The 21,535-nt window shown below is 35.7% G+C and overlaps 1 protein-coding gene across 7 annotated transcripts in view; it reads right to left on the bottom strand.

Moving 5' to 3' along the window:
* Positions 1-21,535, bottom strand: part of TANC2 (tetratricopeptide repeat, ankyrin repeat and coiled-coil containing 2) — a 325,771-nt gene that overhangs the window by 276,344 nt on the left and 27,892 nt on the right. The window contains exon 1 of one of the 7 annotated variants that reach the window (XM_045489391.1): positions 280-491. The exons of the other annotated variants lie outside the window; for them this stretch is intronic. The gene's annotated coding sequence lies outside the window, so the exon portion shown is untranslated. Of the gene's footprint in view, positions 1-279; positions 492-21,535 lie in introns of those variants that run through there. 7 annotated transcript variants of the gene reach the window in all.

Here is a 21,535-nt window from a genome sequence, read left to right as displayed (position 1 = left end):
CATATATATACACACAACACACACACACATTATACACATTTAGTACAAATATAAATCTGTTTATAATCTACCATGCATACATTTATTAAATGTTACACATGCAATATACCTGAAACCTGTATATATAGGGAGCATGCAGATTTCAGAACTATACATTTTCATTCTTAAATTGTCACAATCAAACATTAAAACAGCTAAGGATTTCTGACATACTGAACTATATCCAAGCTTTTAATCTTGTTAAACAATTTTCTCTGCTATTCGATGCAGCAAACCCACCTTTGAATCATATTGACGGTTATTTTTTTCCCATGCCCTCTACGTGCTGCACCATTTTGTCTGTCTTCTGGCCAGTGGAGAGATCGGCAGACAGCAGTGAAGGAGTGTACTGGAGTCAGCAGAGGCAGTGCCAGCCTCCTGCTGCAGTCTGTATATTGAACGCACTCAAACCCACAGGTGCCTACGTAAAATCCTCCAGCTGCAGCTGCCACTTAATGTTTCCTTCAGCAGCAGATCTGTATGCTATTTTCACTTTGCTTTAACCCAATAAATGGACAGGATACACAAGTGTGCACCTTTTAAAAATGAATTTTACATAAAATATTTATAGACATTATCTCCATTAAGTAGCTAAAAATGAGTGACTTTTTAAATCAGAAAGATAATCACTAAATTATGAAGATTCAGAAGAATAATCACCAAAAGAGAAATACATTTCTAACACTCTATAAATTCTAAACTGGTAATTTCTTCAAAAATATAGAACATTAAAAGCCAGCATATGATTTACCTTACATCTTCTTACATAATTATGAAAATAATTTTTCGTATACCATAAGTATATCACGTATAAATCCATAAAAAGGCCTGCCTCTAATCATACCTTTTCATCAGTACAGAATCCACTGATAAGAAAATACAGAACTTCTCTGTTAAAAGGCTAAGTGAATCAAGGTAAACCAATGTTCAAACACTAACAGATGAAAAAGAAACAGAGGCTCACAATCCTTTCACATAAACTTCAAACACATACACTTTTAACCTACCCGAATTCTAGAATTCAAAAACCAGGAAAAATCTTAAGGAATCAAAAAAAGTCTTTTTAATTTTTCAGGTGAACAAATTAAGGACCAGAGAGGTTAACACTGAGGTACCTTTCCCAAGGTCACACAGCTAGTCAGCAGCAAAACTTCGTCTTCAAAACATGTCCTTTTTCTTTTTAAGTTTATTTATTTGAGAGAGAGAGAGCACGAGTGGGGAGGGGTAGAGAGAGGGACAGAAAGAATCTCAAGCAGGTTCCACACTGTCAGCACAGAGCCCGATGTGGAACTTGAACTCATGAACCATGGGATCATGACCTGAGCCAAAACCAAGAGTCGGATGCTTAACCAACTGAGCCACCCAGGCACCCCAAACACAACTTTTAATAAGTAATTAATAACTACTAAAACTCAACCAAAATCAAATAGTAACATGAATATTCTTATAACTATTAAATAAATATTGTGATTAAATAATCTTTGCAAAAAAGAAATCTCCAGGCCCAAATGGTTTCACAGGTAATTCTACCAAACATTTAGGTAAATAACACCAATTCTACACTATCTCTTCCAGAAAAGAGAAGGAAATACTCCCAACTCATTTTATGAAGACAAAATTACTCTGATATCAAAGCAGATAAAAACATTACAAAATAAGAAAACTATAGGCCAATATCCCTCTTGAACACAGAAACAAAAATCCTCAACAAAAAATTAGCAGATCAAATCCAATGATGTATAAACACACACACCCAGTGACCAAGAGGAGTTTATACTAGGCATGCTCAGCTAGTTTACTATGGAAATCACTCAATGTAATCCATCATATTAATGATTTAAAGAAGAAAAATTGCATCATCATATCACTTGATGCAGAAAAGTATTTAAAAAATCCAACATCCCTTCATGAAAACATTAGAAAATTAGGAATAGGAGGGAATTTCCTCAACTCAATAAAGAACATCTACAAAAAACCTGCAGTCAACATCATACTTAGTGGTAAAGGCTAAATGCTTCACCCTTAAAATCAGGAACAAGGCAAGAACACACATTCTCACCACTGTTGGCTACCATCATACTAGAAGTACTAATCAGTGCACACAGATTACAAAGAAGAACTAAAACTATCTTTATCCTTAGAAGACATTATTGTCCACTTAAAAATTGAAAGGAATCTACCAAAATCAAACAAACCACCCCCCCTCAAACACCTCTTAGAACTAAGAAGTGAGTTTAGCAAGGTCATAGTACAATGTCAAAAAAAAATCAATCATAAATCTATATACATATACACGTGTGTATATGTATACACACACACACACACACACACACACACACACACACACATTGGCAATATACAAATAGAAAACAAGATTCTAATGGCATCCCATTAACAACATCTAATAAAAGAAAAAAGAAAAATATTTAGGCATAAATTTGACAAAACAAATATAGGATCTGTATGGTAAAAAATGCTAATGAAAGACATCAGGTAAGATCTAAATAAATGGAAAACCATATCATATTCATGGACTGGAAGACCCCACATAGTAAAGATTTCAAGTCTACTCCAAATGGTCTGTAGATTTAATGCAATTCCAACCAATATCCCAGAAGGATTTTTTTTATACAGATTCTAAAATGTATATGGAAAGGCAAAAGATCTAAACTATCTAAAACAAGTATGAAAAAGAAAAGTCAAGTTACAGGAACCACACTACCCTGTTTTAAGACTTTCTATAAGCTACAGTAATCAAGACAGTATGCTATTATACACAGATATAAACATATCAGTGGAAAAGAATAGATGGCACAGAAATAGACCCAAACAAATATGGCCAACAGACTTGACAATGATGCAAAAGTAATTTAAAGGAGAGAGGATGTTCTTTTCAACAACAGGAACAACTGCCTATCCATATGTAAACAGCACACACATCAACCTTAATCTTACATGTTATATGAAAAATAGCTCAAAACAGACCATAAATCTAAACTATAAAACTTACAGGGAAAAAATAAGAGAAATTTTTATGACCTGGGTTAGGCACAGTTTTAAGATATGATACCAAAGGGATGACCCATTTAAACAACAACAACAACAACAACAACAACAACAACAACAACAACAAAGATAAACTGGACTTCATCAAAATTTAAAACTATTGCTCTGAAAAAAAAAATCACTGTTATGAGAACCAAAAAAGCAATTCACATATCCAACAAAGGATGGATATCTGGAATATACATCGAACTCTCAAAACTCAATAGCAAGAAAACAAATAACTGAATTAAAAAATGGGACGAAATCTAAACAGACACTTGATATATATATTAAAGGCAAATAATCACATGAAAATGTGTTCAGCATCATCAGCCACTAGAGAAATGCAAATTAAAACTACAATGAGCTTCCACTGACCATTTGACAGAATGGCTAAAAATAAAAGATACCTATCTTGAAAGTACCAAGTGCTAGCAAGGATGTGCAACAACTGGAACTCTCATATACTGCTGGTGGGAGTGACAATGGTATAGCCACTCTGGAAAACAGTTTAACAGTTTCTTATAAAGTTAAACATATACCTCCCATATAATCCAACAATCTCTCTCCTAGGCACTGACCCTAGAGAAATGAAAGCTTACATTCACACAAAAACCTATACATGAATGTTTCTAAGTTGCTTTACTCATAACTTCTACCAAATGGAAACAACCCAAATGTTCTTTAGTGGGTGAATGAATAAAGTAACAATGGTACATCTATACAATGGTGTACCACTGGGCAATAAAAAGCAATAAACTATTGCTGGACACAACAACTTGAATGAATCTGAAAGGCATTATGCTGAATGAAAGGAGCCAGTCTTTAAAGGCTCTATTATTCTGTTTTCCATTTATATCCCATTCTTCAAACAAACAAACAAAAACTACAGAGAAAAAGAAAAATAGCTCATTGCTTTTCAGGATTAGGGATGGAGTAAGGGTGTAACCAGAAGGGGTACCATAATGTAACCTGTACCATTATGTATGCTAATTGTGGTGGCAGCTACATATATCCATATGCATGTTGAAATTCACTGAACTGTACATACACACATACAAAGTAAATCCTACCTTACAAGTTTTTAAAACTTCAGCCACCACCATGTGGTCATGACTCCCAATTCTAGACCTCTTACTCTGCCCTCTCCTAAGCCCCTAACCCATGTATCTAACTTCTCCTGAATATACCATTATCACTGCAAACTTATTATCTCCAAAAATTAATTCATTACATTCCCTCTTAAAATTCAAGTGAATGGGACCCACCATTCACCCAACCATCTAAGCCAGTAATGAGAGTACATGAGAGTAATCGTTGAGTAAGTTATAGCATAACCAGGACAATAACTTGAACTATGGTACTGCTGTACCTCCAGTACCCCTAACAGTAGCTAGCATAGAGCAAGCACTCAGCCAGTATTTTTTGTGGAGTGAATACATAAATGAATAAATAAAAGGATGGCACCTTCTTCATTTAGCCCAAACTCAATCAATCAAGTCCAGTGGGATCTCTCCATCTCCACCGCCACCTTTTAATTTCAGGCCCTCATTATCTCTCACTTGGACACTGCTGCCACTGCTCCTAACATTGACATGCGTTGTTTTGCTCTGCCCACTATCATACCACACCCCTTTCTGGGAACTGCCCTTTACCAATCTTCATTCCATCTGCTAATTTACTCCCTCCCTTTGCCATGGTTGATTTCTACCGAGGTAAGTTACCTAACCCAAGGTGACATGATGACAAACCTTACCCAAACCCCAGTCCAGAGTAGAACTGATTTGTCCAGGGTGCATACAAGACCTAAGTTAGGAGAGAGTGAACCTACCCATGGGCATATGGATTTGAAAACAAAATGATTGAGTTGGTGTTCACCTCTGGGTGCCTAAGCTGTTAAGATGTAAAAGTGAAGTGTTGTTAGTAGCTATGTTCCACTATGTGAACTGAACAGAGGAAACTAATGTGTAAGGTCAGAAAAGAATGAAACAGACATACAGAAAGCAGCAGATATAAGAAATGGATATAAGAAAGCAGATATAAGATAAAGAAAGCAAATATAAGAAAGTCCCAAACTATCTGTATGTTGTTCCCTAAATGTATCAAGTTCCCTCACAACTTCAGCCATTATAATTTCTGTATCCTCTACCTAAAACAAGTCACTACTTCCTCCCAGAATTGTTCCATTTCCCTCAAGTCTGAGATGGAGTTCTTTTTCTATGCTCTAACAGCATCCTGTACAGAACTTCATCATAATAGTTCTCATACTGTATTTTAATACTACAGGTTTACTTATACCACAGAGTATAATCTGGGAGAGACTATGTCTTATATCTCTAAGTAAACTGTATCCCTCAGTATTTTACCTGACCCATAATAGGTGCTCACAATATAATCAGGGATGAAAAGACAGCACACAGACAGGAAGGGAGGAAAGAAGTATCTAAATAGTTCCTAATAGTATTTTAGCCTCAGAATATAAAGTGATTGGAAGGTTAACAGAAAGGAGATTTACTCCGAGTCTGGCCATAGATGGGAACTAAGAATTAATTGCTAAGTAACACAATATTCTGAGTAAAGAAATGACTACACTAACTAACTAGTACATGAATAATACCAGAGGTAACAGAACGGGGCATAAAGTAAATTTTTAGAGCAGAAAAAGTACAGCTAAGCATTATTTTGAAATAATCAGTTTTTTTCTTCAATATTGTCTTTCTCCCACCAAACACCCAAAACTTCAAGCAGCCAAGTCTTTTGTGGTTAGGATGGAAAGTGACAGCAAAAGGGCAGACAAACCTGTTCCAAATATTTGAGTTTGAAAAATCTGGCTCCTTGGGGCGCCTGGGTGGCGCAGTCGGTTAAGCGTCCGACTTCAGCCAGGTCACGATCTCGCGGTCCGTGAGTTCGAGCCCCGCGTCAGGCTCTGGGCTGATGGCTCAGAGCCTGGAGCCTGTTTCCGATTCTGTGCCTCCCTCTCTCTCTGCCCCTCCCCTGTTCATGCTCTGTCTCTCTCTGTCCCAAAAATAAATAAATGTTGAAAAAAAATTAAAAAAAAGAAAAAAAAGAAAAATCTGGCTCCTTAACAAAAGACACAAAAAGGATTCATTATCATTAAAAATACATATTTAGAAGAAAAAATTTAGTAAGAGCAAATCTCCCATGTACTCCTAATCTAGACTAGAAAAGAATAACTCTGGTCAAGAACAATATAGAAATCTATCTTCTAGGTTGATCAGCTGGTTTGTTTCCCAGGCAAGGCCTCTTACACAGAAAAATCCTATGGTTCTCAGGGCCGTCTTCAGCTTTGCAGGTCATAAACCAAGTCTGTAAAGAAGATATGTCTTCAAAGCAGATAACCCTGATTTTATTTCAGGTATTTTAGGCTGGTTCTCTCCCTAGCCTCAGCAAATAAACCTTAACTAGTAAATAAATCTTAATAGTAACAGTTGAAATTCCACTAATTGGTTTAAGAAAGGTTATGTGCTTGGGCACCTGGGTGGCTCAGTCAGTTGAGCTTCCGAGTCCTGATTTCAGCTTAGGTCATGATCCCAGGGTCATGGGATTGAGCCCTACATTAGGTTCTACACTGAGCATAGAGCCTGCTTAAGATTCTCTCCGTCTCTCTCTCTCTCTCCCCTGCTCACATGCGCTCTAAAATTAAAAAACAAAAACAAAAACAAAAAACGAAAAAAAAAAAGTTGTGTGCTTTACTTTGGCCAATGGGATGTGAAGCGAATGGGGCGGGAGAGAGAAAGCTTTCTGGTAAGTTTTCCTCAATCTTAAAAATGGACCCAGAAAGGCCTGTTGTTCTACCAGTCTCCAAACAATGCTGTGTGTAGATATACAAGCTGAAGGTATGGTAGTTCTCTTGCAGCTATTTAAGGACAAGCCAGAAAACCACCACCGAGATGCTGAAAATGGCACAGCAGAAAGATGGAAAGAAACACAGTTCTTGGTGATGCTGCTGAGCCTCAGAATTAACTTATCTATAAATCACCACACCTCCTGAATTCTCTATTATATGAACTTATAAATCTTCTTCATATTTCAGTCATTCTAAACTGGATCTTTGGTAATTCTAACCATTCTAACTGTTACAACAGCAAATAAAACTGACCAGGGAAAAAATTATACAAGATCTAATCAAACATAAATTTTAACAGAAAGTTCTCATTTCCTCTAGAAATTTCAAACTTAATAAACCTGGGACCAGGGTACTGAGTTAAGATGCTAAACTCCTTTTTTTTTTTAATGTTTTATTTATTTTTTGAGAGTGAAAGTGCGAGCCGGGGAATGGCAGAGGGAGAGACGGATAAAGGATCGTAAGCAGGCTCCGCATTGACAGTAGCAAGCCTGATGTGGGCCTCAAACTAACAAATCATGAGATTATGACCTGAGCCAAAGTCGGACACTCAACCCACTGAGCCACCCAGGTGCCGTCATGCTAAAATCTTTTTTACTCATCAGTTTAAAACCCTGTAACGGCTCCCTTATGGCTTTAAAGATATAATCCAAACTCTTTAGCATGGCATACAAAACATTTCATTAACTGATGAGTGATTAACTGTCCATTCTTTTTAGCAACTTTCTAACTCACCCTAGGTTCCAGGAATAGAGAATTCTTACAGTTGCTGGAATGCACCATATAGTCTCCCATCTTCATCTACTGGCAAATGCTACTTTCTCTACGTGGACCCCTAATGCATACTGACCCTTCAAAGTTAAACTTGAATTCTCCTCTCCTTCCTGCCTATCCCCAACTGTATTATCACTGATAGGTTTGGAATCTCTCTTCTGTATTAGAGTCTGAGCTCCCTGAGAACAGGAACTATCCACAACATGTATCATAATGCTTAATACAAAGTAAGTATTAAAAAAAAATCTTTGAGATTTAATTAACTGTACTTGGGACAGTCCTAAGTTCTTTCCATTATGCTATTGAATACAGACTTATAAAAATATATCCATCATCACAGAAAGTTCTACTGAACAGTATTATTCTAAAGGGTCACTAAGTTATTTCAAAGTGATTTAAAACTAGCTTTATCTGATTTTTTTTAGTTACAAAATATAACATGAAATAATATTATGGCTTTTTCCGAAAATTCATGCCATGTGACAAATATTTATTAAGAAAACTGGACCAAGGAAACGAAACAGATAAGAGATGTCTCTGTTCTCAATAACATTCTTGGTCTGAGCACAGACTACTACCTAAAGGCTGTATAATAACCATAAATGATATTTACCAAATTCTTTCTTAATCAAAATGATAAGCTCCCTAAAATAAAATCTTTAGTGAGCAAAATTTTCCCACAATTTTCAAATTTTACACATATTTCAAGTTAATAATAGACTAACGCACGAGTATAATTTTGGTTAAAGTATTTAACACAGTGAAAGGCACATAATAAATATTCAGTAAATGTATGCTGATCCTGAATCTATTGCATGCAGATGAACAAAGTAATTTTCCAAGTTTTATATCTTTATGTACTGGAAGAGCCAACAACAGGCTGCCCCAAGATGGGCCACTTTGGTATAAAGATCATTTTGAGTTAAAAAGCAATTAAAGCGGGGAGACTGTGTGGCTCAGTCAGTTGAGCATCTGAGCTTGGCTCAGGTCATGAGCTCCATGAGTTCAAGCCCCAAGATGGGCTCTCTGCTGTTAGTGCAGAGCCGGCTTCAGATCCTCTGTCCCCCCTCTCTCTCTGCTCCTCCTCCTCTCATGTTTGTGTGTATGTGTGTGCGTGTGTGTGCTCTCTCTCAAAAATAAATTTTAAAACATTTAAAAAAAAGCAATTAAAACCCTGCAAATTCAAGAAAAGTGCTTTACCTTCCCCTTCAACTGCCTAAAAAGAATTTAGATAATCTACTCTAGGAAAAGAGCTATTCCCATAGATAACCACATTATTACATAAGCCAAGTACGGTAGATAGGGAGGAACCTAGCAAGATCTGTTTGATCAAAGTCCTCTAGGTCCCATTGTGTCAGAGTAGCCTAGCAAACATTTGTTTACTAAACATTTACCTTTTTTCATCTTCCTGTGAAATGCATTCCTTCCTTTTAAAGCCCCAGACCCCTTCCTCTTAGTTCAGAATGACATATATATACCTTATGTTGCCTGCATTTGGAATTTCCATGTCTATATGGATTTTCCATTCTTAGCCTATTAAGTTTGATTTTCTCCTATTAACCTGTCAATGTCCATTTGATTCTTAGTCTGGGAAGAAGGATCTTGATGAAGACAGGAATTCTTGCTCCCTGACAATACACACAGAAAGGACATTTCAATGACATAGACTCATCTGAGGATAGTAAAACCATTTTGTTATGGAAATGAACCACTTTGTTTGTGAGATTGAGCCCCCTATCAGGCTCTTTGGTGACAGTGTGGAGCCTGCTTGAGATTCTGCCTCCTCTCTCTCTGACCCTCCCCTACTTGTACGTGCACATGTGCTCTCGCGCTCGGCGCTCGCACGCTCTCTCTCTCTCTCTCTCTCAAAAATAAACTTTCAACGGGCGCCTGGGTGGTTCCGTCCGTTAAGTGTCCAACTTCGGCTCAGGTCATGAGCTCATGGTTCATGGGTTTAAGCCTTGCGTCAGGCTCAGAGCCTGCAGCCTGATTTGGATTCTGTGTCTCCCTCTCTCCCTGCTCCTCCCCCACTTTCTCTCTCTCTCTCTCTCTCTCTCTCTCTCTCTCTCTCTCTCTCAAATAAACAAACAAAAAAAAATTCAAAAATAAACTTTTAAAAAAATGTCTTAAAAAAAGAAATAAAATTAGTGTTATAGTTATATCTTTATCATATATATTTTTAATATTACTTCACTGATATACCCTATTGATTACACAAAGTAATTTTACAAAAGGCACTTCATTTGAAAATTGTTGAATCACAGAGCTACATGCAAGAATTTCAGTCATTCTAATAGTAAAGATAACATTTTCAGTGTTACTTGTTTCTTCAACTTATTAAAAAATTAATGGTGGTTTAGGAAAAAAACAAAACAAAACAAAACTCAGCTCGTTTATCTTTAGTTTAAAAACATGACCAGTTTACATCTTGATAATGCATAAAAGATTCCTTTGAAATTCCTTTAAAGAACCAGGATTTTTGATGGAAGATACTTAGGGATGAATTAAAAAAAAACATGACTCCTGCTCAGAACATTCTGAATCTGGAAAAAAAAAATTAAGTTAACCTATTTTTTCCAGGAAGTCAAATAAAACCTGATAGAAAAAATCTATGAAAGTGGGGTGGGGTGGAGCAGAGCATATTTTTAATGTTAAATTTTTGGTTATTGAGTTTCTTTAAAGACATACAAATTATACTTGTATGAAAAATGCTTCCCATTTACAGAACTGTATTCCAGAGATTCTTGAGGGCAAGAGTGTATGAATGCTGCACCAAAGCAATTTTTAAAAGACACTTTCTCCTTTTAGCATCTCATTCATTTCATGGCTCTCTCATTAACCTTTTACTATCATCAGTACATGTATATATTATTATTAAAACTGCCATATACCATAAAAAGTAAGCATGATTATACATTATGTATGAGGAAACCATGGGATAATATAGAATACCACAAATTAGCAAAACCACAAATCTATAATCTAGAGGCTTTTAATTTGAAATATTTAAAATTTTCTAAGAAAACAAAAACTACATATATTCAGATGAAAAATTTGACAGCATTAATTTACTATTTTAATTTGGTGAGAGCATTACTATACATCAAAATATGCTATATAAAAAAAGCATTTAAAAAAATTACACAGGGGCGCCTGGGTGGCGCAGTCGGTTAAGCGTCCGACTTCAGCCAGGTCACGATCTCGTGGTCCGTGAGTTCGAGCCCCGCGTCGGGCTCTGGGCTGATGGCTCAGAGCCTGGAGCCTGTTTCCGATTCTGTGTCTCCCTCTCTCTCTGCCCCTCCCCCATTCATGCTCTGTCTCTCTCTGTCCCAAAAATAAATAAACGTTGAAAAAAAAAATTAAAAAAAAAAAAATTACACATATATACGTTATTTTTAAGCCCAGCGCAGAGCCCAACATGGGGCTTGAACTAATGACCCTGAGATTAAGACCTGAGCTGAGATCAAGACTCTGATGCTTAAACAACTGGGCCACCCAGGCATCCCGAAAAGTATATATTTGAACACTATTTAAATCTATTTTTAGATCAGAAATTAGAATATATTTCCTAAATATTTGTCTCTCTTCATTGAACATTCTGATTTATGTATGTAGGATCATAAGTGGCATATCTGAAATATACTTGGCTTTTTAAAGTAACTGATCTGCAGAAAGTGTCCAAATTAAACCAGTTTAAATAATTTAATCTTTTAAAAAACTGCTATTTAAAACATATGATTGGATTAATAATGGAAGTCAGTTTCATCAGAGGAACTTCAATCAGTATTTTATATTTCAAGCACCTTGTGCAATATGCAGAGTATAGGCACCTGGAAATAAGCACAAGCTAATTAGAAGAATGAAAACTTACTTCCTATAAGCTGGAAAGAATTAGTAACAAAAGGACTTGTGCTAACAGCAAAACCTCTACATAATTTTCTCTGGCTTCTTTCTTCAGCAACAATGATGGAAATGGTAAACTATGAAAGTACCAAACTATGACTTTGAGCTGCTATATTGCAGAGCAGTGCTAAAAGGGCTGTAACATTAATTTGTCCTAAAATCCAGGGGAAGCATAATCTCAAAGCTCAAATAAGGGTAAATTATAGGGGCACCTGGGTGGTCTAGTAGGTTGAGAGTCCAACTCTGGATTTTGGCTTAGGTCATGACCTCATGGTCCTGAAATTGAGCCTTGAGTTGGGCTCCACGCTGAGCACAAAGTCTGCTTAGGATTCTCTCTCTCCCTGTGTCCCTCTCCCACTTGCACACACGCTGTCTCTCAAAAAATAAAAATTAAAAAAAGAGTAAATTACAAACAAACCCAGAAGAATGGAAATAAACCACAGAGTTAAACAAATTACATTTAAAGGCAAGATTTTGTGCAAAAGGTAAAAGCTTATTTCTGGAGAGTTATTCATTTAATATATGATCACTGTGCATAGCATATGGGCCTGGAATGACATAATGACACCAGTAAGCCAGGCTCTCTAGTCAGAAATCTCAGAACAAATTATTTCTGCTCATTCTTTTCCTTTCCCTGATACCCTGGTACCCAAATCCTTTCTAGTTCACCCCAAAAATGCCTTCCTTGTGTAACCTCATTAGTCCTGTTGTCGCCTTTTTTTTTTTTTTTTAATGTTTATTTATTTTGACAGAGAGAGGGAGACAGTGAGAGAACAGAGGAGGGGCAGAGAGGGAGGGAGAGAGAGAATCCCAAGTAGGCACCACACTGCCAGCACAGAGCCCATGCAGGGCTCGATCTCGTGAACCATGAAATCCTGACCTGAACCCAAATCAAAAGTTGGACACTTAACCAACTGAGCTACCCAGGAGCCCCTGCTGTCACTTCTTTGGCTCTTTCATCATCTCTGAACTACTATCTCTTCACCATAGTCCATTTTATACACTGACACCAGAGTTAACTTCCTTCAAATGTTATTCATTCATAAAACAAATACATACTATTGAGTGCTTACCAGGTGCCAGACAGGATACAGAAGTGGGAAAGACAGTGAACTTGTCATGAAACTTGTTTTCCAGTAGGAAAGGAAGAAAATAAAACAGAGAAATAAGGGGCGCCTAGGTGGCTCAGTTGGTTGAGCGTTTAACTCGATTTTTGGCTCAGGTCGTGATCCCAGCGTCATAGGATTGAGCCCTGCATAGGGCACCATGTTGTGTGTGGATTCTCTCTCTCTCTCTCTCTCTCTCTCTCTCTCTCTCTCTCTGCCCCTCTTCCCTACTTGTGCATGCTCTCTTTATATATATATAATAAAAAGAAATCTTTTTAATTTAATTTAAAAAACAAGAGAAACAAGATACACAGTAAGATAAATAGTGATAATTACAACAGAGACAAAATATAAAAGGGGTACAAAATAAAAGGAGGGACATAAAGAAGGGGTACTTGTTGCTGTAATTTCTCACTATGGCCTTTGTATTCATCATTCCATTCTGTCTGCCAACTTTCTTTTCCCACCAGCCCATCCCCAAACACTCTACCTTAAGTCAGTAAGAACAGAGGAGGAAATTTTTACAATTGGAAGTGGAGCATTATCTAATTTAATGTCTCCCATTCTAATCTCTGTATTTACCACTCTAGATGAGAGCCCCTAATATTTCAGTAAATATTGCAGGAATGTATGGGCAGAAAAATGACTGAGGCCAATATTCTGCTGCATGAAAAAATGTTTTAAATTAACATCAAGTGTATTACTGTACATTTAATAATCACGAAAGCCATGGAGAGATGCTAATGTTAGTTTACATTTAAGGCAATTTTTTCAAATAATAAACTATAGGAAACTGACAAGTCAACTCACAGCATATAACTGGTACCTATTTTTTTTAATGTTTATTTTTGAGAGAGAGAGAGACAGAGCACAAGCAGGGGAGGGGCAGAAAGAGAAAGAGACATAGAATCCAAAGTAAGTTCCAGGCTCTGAGCCATCAGCACAGAGCCTGATGCAGGGCTTAAACTCACGAACTGCAAGATCATGACCTGACCGAAGTTGGATGCTTAACCAACTGAGCCACCCAGCAGCCCCTAACACTAGTACCCATTTTTTTTAACATGAAGCCACCAAACTCTTGCCTACTTGTTCCTTTGATATAATCCTTACCAATTTAAGATCTCATAACATCCAACTTGCTACTTTAAAGAAAAGACATAGTTTTCAGATCTCAGTTTGGACTTCATTTCACTATGAACTGTCTAATTTATTCAGTCACTCTTCAGATATGAAGAGTAAAAATTCGATGTTTTCTGCTACAGCTGTCTACTAGCTGTAGACACTTGAAAAAGTCTTTTTATCTTGGGCAAGTCTTTTTTCTCTCATCTGTAAAATGAAGTGGTATTTGTTATACAGACTAAATTAAGTAATATATTTAAAGTCATTTGCTTTTGTGAAACATAGAACATATGCAAATGTAAGGTAACAGTTACTCAATACGTGCCTCATCAAAGACAGTAACTTAATATGACTTCTTACATTTACTTTGAATGAAATACAGATATATAAATGTAAATACAGTGACAGTCTGAACTAATGGGACAGAAAGAAGTGTGCATCTCTCTTACCCTTAGGATAAACTATAATAGGAAAACATTTCTAGAAAGTTCATAAATAATAGAAGGCATTACATTATTAAGTTTCATATTAGCAATACAGACAATAAGTAGTACTACAGTATGTGAGGGAAAAGACTGATGACTGTGAACCAAAATGACACATAAACTGGATTCTAGTGATTGATTAGATAGGACTAAAGAGGTAACTCAAGGATAAATGGCAAGTTTATTCTATACAAGGTGAATGTCATGATCAAAGGGGTACAGAAAATATAAAGTATTAAGAAGTCTGATTTAGATAAAGTAGAAAGTTTCTTAATAAGAATTACAGGGAGGGGCTTCTGGGTGGCTCAGTCGGTTAAGCATCTGACTTCAGCTCAGATCATGATCTCACATGAGTTCAAGTTCTGTAGTAGGTGAAATTGAGCTCTGGTTCAGGTGAGCCCCACTTCACTCTCTCTCTCTGCCCCTCATGGGATATTGTCTCTCTCTCTCTGCCCCTCACTCACTTATGCACTCTCTCAAAAAAACTTTTTTCAATACAAAATAAAATAAATATTACAGGGATGAGGCTACAGAAGGTAGGTGAGGTCAGGTCCTGCCAACTAAGAATTTTTTAGCTAAAATTAGTACCTTAATAAAAGTAATATGGCAGCAGGATGAGAGTGAAGGCAGATGATGGTGAGTCAGAGAAAAACAGTATATTGATTCATTCAACAAATATTTATAGATCTACTAATTTCTAGATGCTAGAAATAAGATAGTGAACTTGTAGGACTTACATTTATTAAGGAAGATAAACAATAATCCAAACCAAGCAAAGTAAAATATATCAAAAAGTGGTATCTACTATAAGAACAGAAATGGTAATTGGATGGAGAATAAACATGGTAGGGGCTGAGAAAGAAGTTCAGTGAGAAGACTGAGGTGAAAGGCCAGTGAATATTAATGTATGTGGGGGAGCAGAGGGTATATGGGAAATCTCTGTATCTTCCCCTCAATTTTGCCACAAACCTAAAACTGCTCTAAAAATAAAGTCTACTTAAAAATATTTTTAACATTTATTCATTTTTGAGAGAGAGACAGAGCATGAACAGGGCAAGGGCAGAGAGAGAGAGGGAGACACAGAACCTGAAGCAGGCTCCAGGCTCTGAGGTGTCAGCACAGAATCCGATGTGGGGCTCGAACCCACAGGCTGTGAGATCATGACCTGAGCCAAAGTCAGATGCTTAACCGACTGAGCCACCAAGGTGCCCCAATAAAGTCTATTTTAAAAAAAAAGAAGAAGAAGGTTGAAGATTAGGGAGTATTTATATTACCAAAGGCTCTATAAATTTAGATGAAGACTTTGAATTTTATTCTAAGACCTACTAATACTACTGTAGGACTCTAAGATTAGGGTTGATATGATCCGATGAAATTTATTTAAGATCACTATGGTCATTTACAAAATCAAAGCATGGGTAGTAGGAGGAATACTTCTGCTACAGGCAGAGGCTCCAGTGAGATAAAGAGAAATCAGCAAAATTTTTATTTACTCTGTGTACTTGCTTGATAGTATAGAACAGAGGTCAGCAAATTCTTCCTTAATGAATCAGATATTAAATATTTCAGTCTCTGTTCTAACCACAGAATTCTGCTCTTATAGCATGAAAGCAGACTTAGAAAATATATAAGCAAATGAGTATGGCTATGTCCCAATAAAACTTTATTTACAAAAACAGGTGGCAGCCAGATTAAGCCTGCAGGCCACAGTTTGCCAGCTTCTGATACAGAAGATGAAGAAATCCTATATTCAAAGCTAGGTCTCCAGGCCCAATGATTCTCCACACAGGACTTCTACCAAGTTCACAGTGGCAGCATGGAGGACTGGAAGCCTGACAACAGAGTTGATTATGATCTCATAATCAGATGGAATTAGCCAGAATCCTGCTAAGTACTGACATACACACAGATCTTACCCTAGACATATGGAATACATGTGAACTGAAACAAACTAAACTATAACCTAGCCCTTATCCACTTCAACGATCCATCAAATCCAAAAGATCAAACTCAGATATGTGAAGAAGTCAGAAAATATGACCCATAATCAAGTGGCAAAATAATTAATAGAAGCAGATGCATATATATCTTATATGCATATATATCATATATATCATATATATCTTAGCAGGGACATCAGCTATTAAACTATTATTTTTAGCTAGTATGTGTAAGTTAAGAAAAAAGAGGTTAAGGCAGAAAAAAATAAAAAAGACTGAAAATTTCAATAGAGAAACGTAATTATCTTTAAAAGAACCACATGAGCATCTGTAACTGAAAAACATTATCTGAATTAGAATTAATTTCCTGGGCATAAAGGCTGACTGAACACAGCAGAAGAAAGGATCAATGAACATGGAGACAGGCCAAGATACATTAACCAAAGAGAAAAAAAAGTCCAAAAAACAAAAAGAACACAGGTTGATATACGTGAGAGATAATATCAAAGAATCTAATATATATAAAGTTCTAAAACACAGATGAAAAAAAAAAAAGAACTACTTTAAGAAATAATGGCTCAGGCTGTCCACATTTGATGAGACATCTCCAAAATACAAAACAGAGAAAGAAAATCATACACCTAGGCAATATCACAGCCCAATACTAAAAGCCAAGATAAATAAAAAAAATTTAAAACAACCAGATCAAATTAAATAAATACATAGGTCACATTATATTCCAAGTTGGGAAGGGTGGGAGAAACACTGCAAATAATGGGTGAGCGTCCATCATAAACAATAAAGAGTCCAAACATAACAGAAGAACATCTTTAAAGTGTTGAAAGAAAAAAATTACCAATCTACAATTTCATACCTAAGGAAAATATCCTTCAAAAAATAAAGGCAAAAAAAAAAACATCATAGGAAAACAAGAGCTGAGATAATTCACTGCAGGCAGACCCACACTTCAAGAAATGCAAAGGAAATTCCACAGGGTGAAAAAAAATCTCAGATATAACACCATTTTATAAGAAGGAATGGAATACATTAGAAGAGGTAAATATATGGGTAAATAAAGACTTTTTTTAAATCTTAAGAAGACTGCTGACTACATAAAGCAACAGTAATACAATGTATTGTAAAATATATACTATAGAAGTAAAATATAAGACAATGGAAGTGTGCGCTATAAATAGAATTAAATATCATAAGGTCATTACAGTGCTAACAAAGTAGTAAAATAAAAATTCAAGTTAAACCATAAAAAGTTAAAGATGCATACTGTAATCCCTTGTGTAATCTCTTTAAAAAAATTCCAAGAAGGTATAGCTAAAAGGCCAAGAAAATGGAAAGAATATAAAAAAATTTTTTTGATAAATCTTCAAGACAGAAAGCAGGGGAAAAAAGAACAAGAAACATACGGAATGCAAAACAAAGAGCAAGATGAGAAACTTAAACCAAATCATATCAAGTTATATAGTCAATGTAAATGGACTAATTTTACCATTTAAAAATGAAAAATCAAATTGGATGTAACAAGACAAAAAATACATGACATTTATAAGAGATACACCTTAAATACAAAATCCAGACATATTTAAGGCAAAATTACTGAAAGCTCAACTAAGCAAAAGAAGTTAACATAAAAGAGAAGAAATTAGTAGTTTAAAAATTAAAGATCAGTAGTTAAAAAATTAGTAGCTTACTTAATAAATATAGTTAACTTCGCCCTATGAATTAAAAATACATTTCATTCTCCAGAACCCACTAGTTATAAAATCTGATCAAAATTCAGCCAAGAAAAATTAATTCCAATACTTTAAAAGCAAGGCAAACTGTTTCTTTTAGGGCCAGATTGCAAATATTTTAGGACTGTGGGCTGTACAGTCTCTATCACAAATGTGATGCTATGTAAATAAAACTTTATTTACAAATACAGGTGGTTTGTTTACAGGAGGTAGTTCACCCATCACTACTTTAATTTTTTTTTTTTTCAACGTTTTATTTATTTTTGGGACAGAGAGAGAAACAGAGCATGAACGGGGGAGGGGCAGAGAGAGAGAGGGAGACACAGAATCGGAAACAGGCTCCAGGCTCTGAGCCATCAGCTCAGAGCCCGACGCGGGGCTCAAACTCACGGACCGCGAGATCGTGACCTGGCTGAAGTTGGACGCTTAACCGACTGCGCCACCCAGGCGCCCCACCCATCACTACTTTAAAGAGAAGCAAATGATCAGGACATTTTCTAACCACCATACATTAAACTAGAAAATTATAACAAAGCATTAACAAACAAACAAAATCAATGACTTGGGAAATTTTAAGCTGATTAAATTACTCAGGTTTAAAGGAAAATCAAGAATTATAGACCATGTGAATAGTTAATGAGATTATATGTAGAAGTTTATGGAATAGGGCAAAAGCTATATAAGGAAAATGTATAATGTAAACAAGAAAAAGATAAAATTGATAAATCAAGGAGTTGTAAATTTGGAAATAAGCTAATAAAAAAGATAAGCCTGAAAGCTCAGAGATAGGAAATATGAAAATAGTATGAGGAGAAGCTAAATTAATCTCAAATGACCATAATATATATAACTTTATGTACATTTTAAAATCTCAATGAAATGGACAATTTTTTGGGAAAATAACAGACTACCTAAATTACCTAAAGGAAACCTAATTCTATGAATGACAATAAAATAGAAAATACTGTCCAAAAACTACCAATAAAAACCCCTCAGGAAACCTAGGTCAACCATTTTTATGTATGAGTTCTATTAAACTTACAAGGAATAAATAATTTATATGATACATAAAGCACAGTGAAAGATAGAAACCATAACAATTCATCTTGTGAAGTTAGCACAACTCTAAAACAACTCTAAAAAAAAAAGGATGAGAATTAAACTGGGAAAAAATAGATGTGAAAACATGAGTGTGAGTGTATGTGTCTATCTGGTGAGAAGTGTTCTTAATTTAATTACTAAACTGCTACAAATATCAGAAATATAAACGAAACCAATAAAATCAAACTTGTTTCAAAATGCAACTTCAAGGTTCTCACTACTTTTTTCATTCCCCAACCACATTAATTTTTCTGGCTCACTGTTGTCTACTGCCAAATAAGAATCCTTATTCTCTTATATGACCACATTCTGTCGCTTTCTCCAATGACTTTTCACCTCGAATTCCATGACAACCTATCTTAACTGGCAAGGACAAATGAATTTCATAAGAACTATCTCAACAGCCAACCACAAATTGGAAAAATTGATAGGCAGAGAAACAGAAAGGGAAATACTGTACTAGAGAAAAAATATGACAGGTTTAGGTGATATTACAAAAAGATTTTGTAGCTCTAAATTAAGTAAGCAGGATCCTTTCCTCATATTAAATGGGAGTATATTTTTTTAATGTTTATTTTTTGAAGCAGAGACAGAGCATGAGCGAGGGAGGGGCAGAGAGAGAAGGAGACAGATATCCAAAGTAGCAGGCTCCAGGCTCTGAGCTGTCAGCACAGAGCCTGATGCGGGGCTCAAACTCATGAACTGTGAGATCATGACCTGAGCTAAAGTCAGGCACTTAACTGACTAAGCCACCCAGGCACCCCGAGAGTGTATTTTTTAACCAAATTTTGTTAGAACAGGTTACAGAAAAGGTAAAAACTCTTAAAAAGCATATGCTGTAATTTCATGGTTTATTAGTGAAATAAAACGTACTGTCCCCAGAAGGGAAAAAGATATTTTTACAATACAATTATATTTGCATTAAATACTATTATATGTATTTCTTTACAGTTTATTATGAACAATCATTATTCAAAGAGCAATGAAGATTTTAATTAACTTCAGTGGACTATAGACCTCCCCCACCCCAAAAAAAGGAAAAAGGAAAAGGAAAAACCCACCAGTAACAAATACTTCTAATAAAGTGCCTTATTTTTACAGATAATGTAATTTTTGTTCATGGGGGTATTTAAAGAGAATTTAACTCAAATTCAAATTCAAACATCCAGTACCCTACCTGGTACTTAGATAGTAAAATGTGATAAACTGGACTTCCTCAAAATTAAAAACCATTGCTCTACAAAAGCCCCTGATAAAGAGGTAAAAAAGACAATCAAAAGATTGGGAGAAGATATTTGCAAACCACATATCTAACAAAGGCTAGAATATATAAAGAACTCTCAAAATTCAACACACACACCAACCAAAATAATCCAATCAGAAGACAGTGAAAAGATATGAGGAGATATTTCACCAAAGAAATACAGACAGCAAATAAGCACCTGAAAAAATGCTCAGTAATCATCAGCCAGTACAGAAATGCAGTTAAAAGCATGAGATACCATTATACACTTATCAAAACAGCTAAAATCAAAATAGTGACAAAAACAAATGCTAGCAAGGATGAAGAGAAACCAGATCACTTAAACAAGGCTAGTAGGCATGTAAAGTGGAATAGCCAGTCTAGCAAAGACTTGGCATTTTCTCTAGAAACTAAACATGCAACTGAAGTATGTTCTGACCCTACCTTCTAGACATTTATCTGAAATAAATTAAAACTTATGTTCACACAAAACCCTGTACATTTTCCCACTAGACCAGCAATTCCACTCCTATAAATATTCTCCCCCAAAATTTAAAACAAACTTAGACAGTTGTATCACAATGTTCATAGTAGCATTATTCACGATAGTGAAAAAGAAGAAGAAAAAAAAACCCAAGTGTTTGTCCACAGATGAATGGATAAGCAAAATGTGACATATACATAAAAGGAATATTATTGAGTTAGAAAAAGGAACGAAGTTCTGATACATGCTAAGACACAAATGAACCTTGGCAACACTACACTAGATGAAATAAGCTAGACAGAAAAGGACAAAATAGTATGATTGTACTATGTAAAAAACCTAAAAAGGTAAATTCGGAGAAACAGAAAGTAAATTAGAGGGTATCAGGAGCTAGAGGGAGGGGGAAATGGGGAGTTACTGCTAAATAGGTATGGCAATTGTGTTTGGAATGATGAAAAATTAGGAGCTGACGAAGTTTTGGGCAGATGGTGGTGATGGCTGCACAACACTGTGAAAGTAATTAATGCCACTGAATTGTACAATTAAACATGGTTAAAATAGAGAATTTATGTTATATATATTTTACCACAATAAAAAAACTTCAAAAAATTAGTCCATGGCCTGCAATACTAGTGCAATGCCTAGCAGAACAGACGATTTCAATATTCAACAGCACAGAATCT

Source organism: Leopardus geoffroyi, chromosome E1, assembly GCF_018350155.1.
Source record: "Leopardus geoffroyi isolate Oge1 chromosome E1, O.geoffroyi_Oge1_pat1.0, whole genome shotgun sequence".
Taxonomy (NCBI): Eukaryota; Metazoa; Chordata; class Mammalia; order Carnivora; family Felidae; genus Leopardus; species Leopardus geoffroyi.
The sequence above is the reverse complement of the archived record's forward strand: the minus strand, read 5'-3'. Positions and strand labels throughout refer to the sequence as shown.